Here is a 12,165-nt window from a genome sequence, read left to right on the forward strand (position 1 = left end):
CTATTTTTATTTATTTATTTGAGAGCAACAGACAAACACAAAGAGAAACAGGCAGAGAGAGAGAGAGAATGGGTGCGCCAGGGCCTCCAGCCACTGCAAACAAACTCCAAATGCATGCACAACCTTGTGCATCTGGCTTACATGGGTTCTGGGGAGTTAAGCCTTGAACTGGGGTCCTTAGGCTTCACAGGGAAACACTTAACCACTAAGCTATCTCTCCAGCCCCCAAATAGAGTACTTTCATCTCCCGAGGAGCTCCATTCTGGCTGCTTCCAATCAGTCTCTACACAAACTACCTGCAGTCCCATCTCCGTCAACCCCTGGGCCATCCGTCTTCTATCGATGACAGCGCCCTGCTCTTCAGGGGACGACAGGAGTGTGACACTATTCCTACCCTGCCCGGTTCCAGTCCTTCAGAGTATACAGGCACAGTAAACGACATGCAGCGATGTCAGGAGAGGAGAGCTCAGTTGAACCTGGAGTCTGCTAAGAGACAGAGGTGAGGGATTTGATTTGCCCTCAGCTTGGCGGTGATGTGGCGGGCAGGAGCCTGACGATCAGCAGCTCGGAGGGTCTGCGCCAGGCTTCGCTGACTAAGTGTAGCCCAGAGTGGGAGAGATGAGCCGCTTCAACCTGTGCGAGGGACCCAGCTCTTCTTTTTTTTATTCTTTTTAAATTTTTATTTATTTATTTGAGAGCAACAGAGAGAGAAGGAGGCAGAGAGAGAGAGAGGGAGGGAGAGAATGGGTGCACCAGGGCCTCCAGCCACTGCAAATGAACTCCAGACGCATATGCCCCCTTGTGCATCTGGCTAACGTGGGTCCTGGGGAATGGAGCCTCAAACCAGGGTCCTTAGGCTTCACAGGCAAACGCTTAACCACTAATCCATCTCTCCAGCCCAGCTCTTTTTTTTTTTGTTTTGTTTTTTGTTTTTTGTTTTTTGTTTTTTTCGAAGTAGGGTTTCACTCTAGCCCAGTTTGACCTGGAATTCACTATGTAGTCTCAGGGTGGCTTTGAACTCATGGTGACCCTCCTACCTCTGCCTCACGAGTGCTGGGATTAATGTCGTGCGCCACCATGCCCCGCTCCTTCTTGATACTGACGGACTGACAGCTGGGTCTTCAGCTCCGGTCCCCTTGTCCTTGGTTGTCCTTGCCTAGGACAGAGCAGGTCCTTCGGTGTGCCCAGGCTTTGGGCAGGCCTGGGCGGTTGCCCCAGTAGGAGCTGTGACAAGACCACAGAGAAGCTGAGGGCTCGTGCACACTGGGGCCAGAAGTCACCAATGCAGCCACGAGGACACTCGCAGGGCCTGGTCCCGCTGGCCTAGGAAGCTCCCACCTGACTCCAGGAAAAACTGCCGTTCTCAGAAGAGACTGGAATCTGTACGGTACAGCAAGGGGCAGGTGCCCAGAGCCATCCCCCATCCAGCCCACAGAAGCCGACTGTGAGCCGACCAGGCCGCAAATGAAAGCTGGAGAGATAGCTTAGCCCTTAAGGTGCTTGCCCGCAAAGCTGAAGGACCCGGGTTCAATTCCCCAGTCCCCACTTAAGCCACCTGCACAAGGTAGAATATGAATCTGAAGCTCGTTTGCAGCAGCTGGAGGCCCTGGGTATGCCCATTCAATATCTTCCTCTCTCCCTCTCGATGTCTCTAGTAAATAAATAAAAATAAAACTTAAAAAAAAAAAAAGTTGAGCTGGGCGTGGTGGTGCACGCCTTTAATCCCAGCACTCGGGAGGCAGAGGTAGGAGGATCGCTGTGAATTCAGGGCCACGCTGAGACTACATAGTAATCCAGGTCAGCCTGAGCTAGAGTGAGACCCTACGGAAACAAACAAAACAAAAGTTGACGGATCAAACTCACAGTTGGAAACTCAAATGGCTTTCGTGGGAACCCCTCAGCAGAGGTGACACAGGAGTGGGAAAGCCCTGCCGCCGCTGGCTCCCATGGGCCTGGCTGAGTAACGGAAGGTCTCAGCAAGTATATACAATTATCCTTTCACAAGAGCCTCTGGGGATTGTCAGTAATATCTGAGGGAGCCCTTTCTCGACAAGGGAGGGCCTAAGTGTCCTTAGAATGTGGTGGGGGCAAATTGGATTGGAATTTGCTGTCATCACTATAAAAACCACAATCATGGGGCTGAAGAAATGGCTCAGCAGTTAAGGCGTTTGCAAAGCCAAAGGATCCAAGTGTGATATGATTCCCCAGGACCCACATAAGCCAGATGCACACGGGGCGCATGCATCTGGAGTTTGTTTGCAGTGGCTGGAGGCCCTGGCGTGCCCATTCTCTCTCTCTCTTCTATCTCTCTCTCTCCCTGCTTGCAAAATAACAAATAAAATTTAAAAACTAATTAAAAAAACACAATCACGATAATTAGCATAACATCTAATGCAAAGTACTTAACAAACATTATCTCATTTAATCCTAACCACAATCTGATGTGCCCTCAGTTCCTGGATGGGAAAACAGATGAGGCTGTGATTTGCCCAGGACCAGGTAAATTAACATAGCTAGGATTTAACTTTCTGAAATCTGTCCCCAAAGCCCACACTCCGCCTGGATGAGGCCTGGGGAAGCAAGTGGTCTGGAAACAGGTGCCAAGAAATTCCTTCCAAAGTGGGCCATCCTTCCTCTCACCTCTTCCTTCCTCCCAGGGCCGCATGAGGAGGGAGGAAGGCAGTAGCCTGGCATCATGTGGGAACTGGAGAACCCAACCTGGCGGCGCACGCCTTTAATCCCAGCACTCAGGAGGCAGCGGTAGGGGGATTGCCATGAGTTCAAGGCAGAGAGAGAGAGAGGCAGATAGATATATAGAGAGAACGGGTATGCCACTGCAATCAAACTACAGAAAAGCATGCGCCATCTTGTGCATCTGGCTTTATGTGGGTACTGGGGAATCAAGCCTGGGTCCTTAGGCTCTGGAGGCAAATGCCTTAACTGCTAAGCCATCTCTTCAGCCCTCAGGTCGAGTTTAAGGAGAAACAGATCTAGGGAACTCTTTTTATTTATTTATTTATTTATTTGAAGTAGAGTTTTACTCTAGCCCAGGTTGGCCTGGATTCACTCTGTAGTCTCAGGGTGGCCTCAAAGTCTCCATCATATCCCCTCCCCCTCTCAATCAATCTCTCTTTTATTTTAATGTCATCATCTTTTCCTCCTCTTACGATGGTCTTGTGTAGGTAGTGTCAGGCATTGCGAAGTCATGGATATCCAGGCCATTTTGTGTCTGGAGGAGCACGTTGTAAGGAGTCCTACCCTTCCTTTGGCTCTTACATTCTTTCTGCCACCTCTTCAGCAATGGACCCTGAGCCTTGGAAGGTGTGATAGAGATATTGCAGTGCTGAGCACTCCTCTGTCACTTCTTTCCAACACCATGATGCCTTCTGAGTCGTCCCAAGGTCACTGCCATCTGAAAAGAGAAGATTCTCTACCAAAAGTGAGAGTAACATTAATATATGGGTATAAACATTAAAAGAAGTGCTTATTGGGCCATTTGATAAGCATAGTATATACATTTAGCCAGACAGCAGCAGACGTTACACCCCTAGGACTCATGACTACCCCTGTTTTAAGTTTTCAGTATCAGGAATGTATTCCCTCACATGGAGCGGGTCTCCAGTTCAATTAGAGGGCAGTTGGTTTCCCCCATAACAGACGTGCCACTGTTGCATCCATTGGTTCATTTGGCCTGGCTGGCCAAGTATAAGGCTTGCAGTATCCACTGTTAAGTATCTTCACTGGTGATTTCTCTCTTCCACTGAACTGAGTGCAGAATGGCTTCTTCCAGCTTTCTGTCAGCTGGTCTACCTGGAGGAGGTTCTCAGCTCAGTTCCAGCAGGACCACTTCTTTTTTATGAGAGAGAGAATTGGAGTGCCAGGCCTTCTAGCCACTGGAGTCAAACTCTAGATATGTGTGCCACCTTGTGCATCTGGCTTACATAGGTTTTAGGACTCGAACCTGGGTCCTCAGGCTTTGCAGGCAAGCACCTTAACTGCTAAGCCATCTCTCCAGTTCATCCACTTCTTTTCTAAAAAATATTTTATTTACTTGAGAGAGAGAGAGAAAGACAGAGGGCATGCCAGAGCCTCTAGCCACAGCAAATGAACTCCAGATGCTGTACCACCTAGCGCATCTGGCTTCACGCAGGTACTGGGGAATCACACCTGGCTCCTTTGGCTCTTCCAGCAAGTGCCTTAACCACTGAGCATCTCTCCAGCCCAACTACTTCTCAGCTGTGTATTCTCAAGGCACAGTGGGCTTCTCTGTGCTTCAGGGTTGTTGTTTATTTTTTTTTTTTTTCTGTGCAAAATGAAGATATCGATGTTAGCTCCTTCTTATTGTGAACATGAAGTTGAAGTGTGTTAGTGCACGCAAAGTGCCTTCCGTCAAGTGGAGGATGTGTTCTATAAACACAAGCTAAAGCCGGGGGCACGCCTTTAATCCCAGCACTGGGGAGGCAGAGGTAGGAAGATCTCCATGAGTTCAAGGCCAGCCTGAGACTCCATAGTGAATTCCAGGTCAGCCTGAGCTAGAGTGAGACCGTACCCACTCTCCAAACATTCAACAGCTCTCTCTACCTTCCCCAGGAATCATAGGTCCCTATAATCTTATTCTGAAGCCTGCCAACCCCGAAATGCCCCAGCCCATTTCATCCCAGGCCCTTGGGAGTCTACTCACTGAAGGACCTCCACATCGACCGTCTGCATCTCCCAATAGGCATCTGTGGGGCTTTGTTCCCTGTATGTCCCACAGTTCAGCGTGTACTGCCCCTGGCCACGTTTACCTTACCACCTTGCATTCCAGCTGTTTCTATAGTTTTATTTGTTTGTTTTTCGAGGTAGGGTCTCCCTCTAACCCAGTCTGACCTGGAATTCACTATGTAGTCTCAGACTGGCCTCGAACTCACAACGACCCTCCTACCTCAGCCTCCCGAGTGCTGGGTAAAGACCTGTGCCACGGTTTTTTTATACTTTTGACCCACTTCTAGGCGGTTCTGGCTCCCTCCTTGCCTTGCCTTCCTGCTGTGCTCCTTGTCCTCCTCCCCACCATCGACGAGTACAGGCCCTGTTTGACACAGCTCAAGACTCCCGGCATTTAAGGCATTGTTAGTGAGCTTGATGGTGCCAAGCCCATGAGAAGGAAAAGCAGGAAAGGACGGGACAAGTAGAATGGAGTCAGGAAGAAGGAAGAGGAAGGAGGTTAAAAAAAAAAATAGGTGTAAAGGAAAGGTGGAGGGAGGGCTAATCAAAATCTAAGAGGATATAAATAAGTCATATGGAAATCTATTTTTCTGCACAATAGAGCACTCAGGAGCCATAGACTGTTACTAGAAAATTTTCAGTGCCAGGGATGGGATACCTTCCACTGAGTTGCTGGCCAGGGAGGTCCCTGATGTCCCAAAACATTATAGACCATTGCCAAGGCCCTTGGTTTCCCACCAGGAATGGATGGTAAGACCCTGTTGCTGAAGACTCCACATACTTGGGCTGCAAGGCCACTGAGAAATCCTGCTGGAACTGAGCTGAAAACCTCCCCCATGTAGACAAGCTGACAGAAAGCTAGAAAAAGCTATGCTGCATGCAGTTCAATGGGAGAGAGAGAAATAACCAGTGAAGATACCCAACAGTGAACATGGCAAGCCTTATATTTTGCCAGCCAGGCCAAATGAACCAACAGGTGCAATAGTGACATGTCTGTCGTGGTGGAAACCAACTTCCCTCTAATTGGATTGGAGGCCTGCTCCATGGGAGGGAATAAATCCCTGATACTGAAAACTTAAAACAGGGGTAGTCATGAGCCCTAGGGGTGTAACGTCTGCTGCTGTCTGGCTAAATGTATATACTATGCTCAGAAAACTGCCCAGTAAGCACTTCTCTTAATGTTCATACCCTTATATTAATGCTACTCTCACTTTTGGTTAGAGAACCTTCTCTTTTCAGATGGCAGTGACCTTGGGATGACTCAGAAGGCACCATGGTGCTGAGAAGAAGTGACAGAGACTCCTCACTCACTCAGCACTACAATATCTCTATCACACCTTCCAAGGCTCAGGGTCCATTGCTGAAGAGGTGGCGGAAAGAATGTAAGAGCCAAAGGAAGGGTAGGACTCCTTACAACGTGCTCCTCCAGACACAAAATGGCCTGGATATCCATGACCTCGCAGTGCCTGACACTACTTACACAAGACCATCATAAGAGGAGGAAAAGATGATGATATCAAAATAAAAGAGAGACTAATTGAGAGGGGATATAAGAGTGGAATTTCAAAGGGGAAAGTGGGGTGAGGGGAGAATTACCATGGGATATTGTTTACAATCATGGAAATTGTCAATAAAAAGTATTAATTAATAAACAAAAATAGGCTCTGGGCATGGTGATGCACACCTTTAATCCCAGCACTTGGGAGGCAGAGGTAGGAGGATCTCTGTGAGTTCAAGGCTATCCTGAGACTACATAGTGAATTCCAGGTCAGCCTGGGCCAGAGTGAGACCCTACCTCAAAAAACCAAAAAAAAAAAAAAAAAAAAGGCTCCAAGGACCTGGTCCTCTCATGTTACTCCCCCTGACCCATGCAGATGCCAGGCAGTAGAGCTGGCAGGTTCCCTTTGGGTACAGGCTATTTTTACCTATCATTGTGATCCAGGGAACTTTCAAAAGTCTTCCTGTCTTGCGCTCTCTCTCTCTCTGCTTGAAAATAAATAAAAATTTTTAAAAAATAGTTGCATGGAGAAAGTGGTCTTGCCTCTATCTCACAGACAAAAGCAAACAAAAAGCAGGCTCAAAGAGTTAAATAGCTTTCTCGAGTTGCCACAGCTGAGAACCAAATACAGGCTTCTCGACCCAGTCTTCTGGCTCACAGGTTGCCTTACCTGGTATCCTGTGACTCTCCTATGCCCGCAGCTGCCTAATACACAAGTAGATGAGCCACATTCTGCACCACCATTTGCAAGCTAGGCCAGGCTCAAGTTCTGGGGGACTCCATCTCAGAACCAGGACCCCCTCGTGTCCTTCTAGGGCCTCCCACATGACCCATGTCCTCCTTCTGCCCATGCACAGGGCTCTGGTTTGGGGGAAAGCTGCTTTCCTATAACTCCTTCCTTTTCCCTCTCTGCACACACTCCATTGCCTTGCCCGAAACTCAGCACTTTGTACCAAAACCAACGTGAAGCCAGATGCACAAAGTGGCTCATGCATCTGGATGAAGTCTGTTTGCAGTGGCAAAAGACCCTGATGTGCCCATTTTCTTTTTTCCGTCTCTCTTTCCTTGCAAATAAATACTAAATGCATTTTAAAAACATGAAAGGAGGGCTGGAGAGATGGCTTAGTGGTTAAGGCACTTGCCTGTGAAGCCTAAGGACCAAGGTCTCACTCCAGCCCAGGCTGACCTGGAATTCACTACATAGCCTCACGGTGGCCTCGATCTCATGACAATCCTCCTACCTCTGCCTCCTGAGGGCTGGGATTAAAGGCATGCACCACCACATCCGGCCAAGGTGATGATTTTGAGGGACCACCGGACTTCTCAGGGGCGGTGTCTGGGGTGGCTTGAGATGTGGGTCTGGATGGACGTTGGGTCACTCAGCGCTTGCCTGCAAATTCTAAAGACCTGCATTTGATTCCCCAGTACCACATAAAGATGCCCAGGCTTATGCATCTGGAGTTTGTGTGTAGTGGCTAGAGGCTCTGGCACACCCATTGTCTCTCTCTTCTCTCCCTATGTGTAAATAAACAAATAAAATCTAAACAATAAATAAATTATTTATTAGCAAGCAGGGAGGAAAAGAGAGAAAGAGAAAGAGAGATTGGGCACACCAAGACCTGTAGACCCTACCTCGAAAACCAAAAAGTACCAATAATAACTAATAAATACAAACAGAGGAAAGCCTTCGGAGCCGCATGGTGATGCAGGTGGCGTCAGGAGTTCAAGCCAGCCTCGGCTAGGAGAAAGAGAACACTCTGGAAGACCGTTGTTGCCTCCCAACCTTTCTCGTTGTGGCCCCTGAAGGCAGAGGTGGGCTTGCCTTACCTTTCTGAGGGAAGGTAAATAAATGTCTATTCGCCCAGAGAAGTCACTGATGACGGAGCAAATAAAACGAGTCCATCCAAGTCCAGCGCAGTGGACCAGTGAGTTTCAGGGCTTATTTGTGGTGACTTCAAAATAGCTTCATCACTAAGGAGCCCCAGCATGAGTCACGGCCCCCCAAATCTGCATGGGTGGAGTCCTCCTCTGCAGCTGGGAGCACTCACTGGTGTGCAAGAGGAAGTCACTGGGATCGGGAGACTCTCCTCCCACTCCTACTTCTTCCCAAGGGAATATTTACAGGTAGAATCTTGTGAGAGAGTGTTGTGTGTAAGCTCAGCCGCTCCGATTCAAGATGGTGAAGGCTATGTCATCTTCAGAGGACAGAGTTCTGCGCAGGCAGGCCACCTTGTCATGAGGGTCTTGATAACAGCAGAACAGAGACAGCGTAGGGCCTTTGATGATAACTAAATTGATAGCCACTTCTAACCCTTGATTAGGGAGAAAGGATTAAGCGTTCACTGTTTAAATAACTAGTCACTGGCAGTGCATGCAAACCTTTAATCCCAACTGTAAGTAAGTTCGAGGCCAGCCAGAGAGTACATAGTGAATTCCTGGTCAGACTGGGCTAGAGCAAGACCCTACCTCGAAAAACCAAAAGAAAAAAAAAAAGCCAGTTTGGGCAACAAATGAGACTCTTGATGTTGGAGAGATGGCTCAGTGTTTAAGGCACTTGCTTGCAAAGCCTAAGGACCTGGGTTCAATTCCTCAGGAACCATGTAAAGCCAGATGCATACATAAAGTGGCACATGCATCTGGAGTTTGTTTGTAGCAGCTGGAGGCCCTGGCATGCCCATTCTCTCTGTCTCTCTTCATCTCACTCTGTTTGCAAATAAAATAAATTAAAATATCTTTTAAATATTTGGAAAAAATAAGTCATTTATCACAATATCAAAAGCAAGCAAATCTCACAAGCAAAAGGCTGTCTTCTCCCCTTTACATCCCTCTATCTCCTAACCTTCAAAGATTGCGCAGCTGGGCTGGGTGTGGTGGTGCACACCTTTAATCCCAGTACTTGGGAGGCAGAGGTAGGAGCATTGCCATGAGTTCGAGGCCACCCTGAGACTACATAGTGAATCCCAGGTCAGCCTGAGTTACAGTGAGACCCTACCTCAAAAAAAACAAAAAAAACAAAAAAAAAAAAAACACTGTAGCTGGGTGTGGTGGCTCATGCCATTAATCCCAGCACTTGGGAGGCTGAGGTAGTTTGGTGAGTTCGAGGCCACCCTGAGACTATAGAGTGAATTCCATGTCAGCCTGGGCTAGAGCGAAACCCTACTTAGGAGGAAAAAAAACAAGAACAAACAAACAAACAAAACGCAAAACTGAGATCTGGAGAGATTGCCTAGTGGTTAAGGCACTTGCCTGCAATACCAAAGGACTCGGGTTTACTCCCCAGGACCCACGTAAGCCAGATGCACAAGGCAGAGCACACATCTGGAATTCACTTGCAGCAGCTGAAGGCCCTGTCGTGCCCATTCTCTCTTTCTCTCTATATGCCTCTCTCTCTCTCTCTCTCAAATAAATAAAGTAATAAATACTGAGCACACATTGCTAATAAAGTGGGAGACGTGCACTTTATTTTTCACAGTGACCTTCAGAGAGTGGGGCGGAGATGTCAAGGCTCAGGGACCACTCTGCCACAGCCCACCGGTACCTAGAGATGCTCTGGGTAGGAGGATTCAGCGAGGTTAGGTGTCGGAGTTGGGGCTAGACGTGCTAGGCAGCGCCTCACCCTGCGGCTCTGGCCTTCCCCTGGGTGAGCCATCAGGCCAATGCCGCTGGTAGCTTTGGTTCCCCAGTCTAGAAATGCCCTCTGGGAGGACAATGCCCCAGCCATTCCCTTCCTGGGGGCAGCACCTGCTCAGCCAGCACACTCAGAGTTAACCCTATGGGGCAGGAATTCCCAGACTTGCTCACTGAGGGAATTTCCCAGAGACCTCAGACACCCTCACCACTTGAACCCAGACATTCGCCTGGGAGTGGCGATGATGCTGAGTCAACTGGGGGTACACAGTCTAGTAAAGGAGAGGAGAGCCGCAGGGGGCAAGCAAGGGACCAGGGATGCTGAAAAGCCAGGCTTTGGTCCCTTGGGTGGTCCCTATGGGGATCGCACAGCGCCTGTAAATCTCCTCCCTGGCCACCAGGCGGCGCAGCGTGCAGGCAGTGCGGACGGGTGCAGAGGTCCGGGTGGAGGGACGGCAACCACTTAGCAAGCGTGTCCTTTAAGATTTTTGTCTATTCCTCTGCTCCCCAGACTCCAGGAAAAAAAAATAATTAATAATAATAATAATATGCACCAAACGCAAGCGCCCCCCGCCCCCGCTGAATGCAGGACTCGGGGAGAGCGGGGTCTTTATCCGAGCCCCATCCTTCCTCACCAGGGACCCACGGCGATGCAGTCTGGAGCGGTGGTGCACCAAGCTGATAGGCTGCCTCTAAACACAAATGCACGGGCAGGGTCGAGGCCCGAGGGGGTCACAGCGCCCACCTGACTTTCTGCCCGTCGTCTGTCTCCCCCACGGCTCGCTGCAGCCCAGGAGGATGCAGACAGGGCGGGCGGAAGCAGACGTGGCCGCGCCGGGCTGGGCCCAGCGAGCCCGAACCTGCCCAGCGAACGCCGCGCCGCGCGGGACCCGACACGTCCTCGCCCAGTCGCAGCTCGCCGAGGAGCGAGGAGTCCACCCCCGAAATCGTCTCCTCCAGGGGTAACCCCGGGCTGTCTTCTCGACAGCAGCAGCACCACCACCACTGCGCCCCAAGTTTCCACCTTCACTGAGAACAGTGAGTGACCTCATTCAACAAAGACACCACCTTATGCTGGAGAGAGCACAGCGTTAAAAGCCCTTGCTTGCAAAGCCGTATGCTACAGGTTCGAATTCCCAGTACCCACGTAAAGCCAGATGCAAAAGTGGCACTTGCGTCTGGAGTGCCTTTGCAATGGCAAGAGGCCATGGTGCAGTGCCCATCCCCCCTCTCTCTTTGCAAAGGAATTTTAAAAAATTGTTGTTGTTTACAAAATAGGGCCTCACTCTAGCCCAGGCTGATAAGGAACTCACTCTGTAGCTCCAGGCTGGCCTTGAACTCAAAAAGATCCTCCTACCTCTGCCTTCCGAATTAATGCAGGGACCAAAGAAGTGCATCATCACGCCTTGCTCGGTTTTTTTTTTTTTTTTTTTTTTTTTTTAAGTAGGTTCTCACTCTGTATCAAGCCCATTCTAGCCTAGGTTGACCTGGAATTCACTATGTAGTCCCAGGGTGGCCTCCCAACTCTCAGCGATCCTCTTACCTCTGCCTCCCCAGCTGGGGTTAAAGGCGTGTGCCACCACGCCCGGCTATTTATTTATTTATTAAATATTTATTTATTAGAGACTGAGAGGATAGAGAGAGACGGAGAGAGAAAGTGTGTGGCCGTGCCAGGGCCTCTAGCCACTGGAAACGAGCTCCAGACGCATGCCACACCATGTGCATCTGGCTTACCTGGGACCTGAAGAATCGAGCCTGGGTCCTTAGGCTTCGCAAGCAGGTGCTTTAACTGCTAAGCCATCTCTCCAACCCTATTTATTTATTTATTTATTTTGCAAGCAGAGACAAAAAGCAGAGAGAGAGAATGGGCACGCCAGGGCCTTCTGCCACTGCAAGCGAACTCCCGATGCATAAGCTACTTTGTGCATCTGGCTTTTACGTGGGATACTGGGGAATCGAACCTGAGTCGTTAGGTTTAACAGCTGAGCCATCTCTCCAGCCCCTATTTTTCTTTTTTTAGACTAGGCTGACGTGGAATTCACTATGTAGTCTCAGGGTGGCCTCGAACTCTCAGCGTTCCTCCTACCTCTGCCTCCCGAGTGCTGGGATTAAAGGCGTGCGCCACCACGCCCGGCCCTATTTTTTTTTTTTTAAGACACCTTTTGCAATCTGTTCTGGGTCCTACGCCAGGTGCCGGCAGTAGGACAGAGAACGGAACAAGAACCCGTCCTCAAGGCGCTTCCGTTCTACGAAGCACGCGAACTAGGATGGTGTACTCCCACCAGGGGGCACGTGGGAGACCGACACCCAGGTGTCCCTCCCAGGTGAGCAAAAAG

The sequence above is a fragment of the Jaculus jaculus genome, chromosome 19 (genome assembly GCF_020740685.1).
Source record: "Jaculus jaculus isolate mJacJac1 chromosome 19, mJacJac1.mat.Y.cur, whole genome shotgun sequence".
NCBI lineage: Eukaryota > Metazoa > Chordata > Mammalia > Rodentia > Dipodidae > Jaculus > Jaculus jaculus.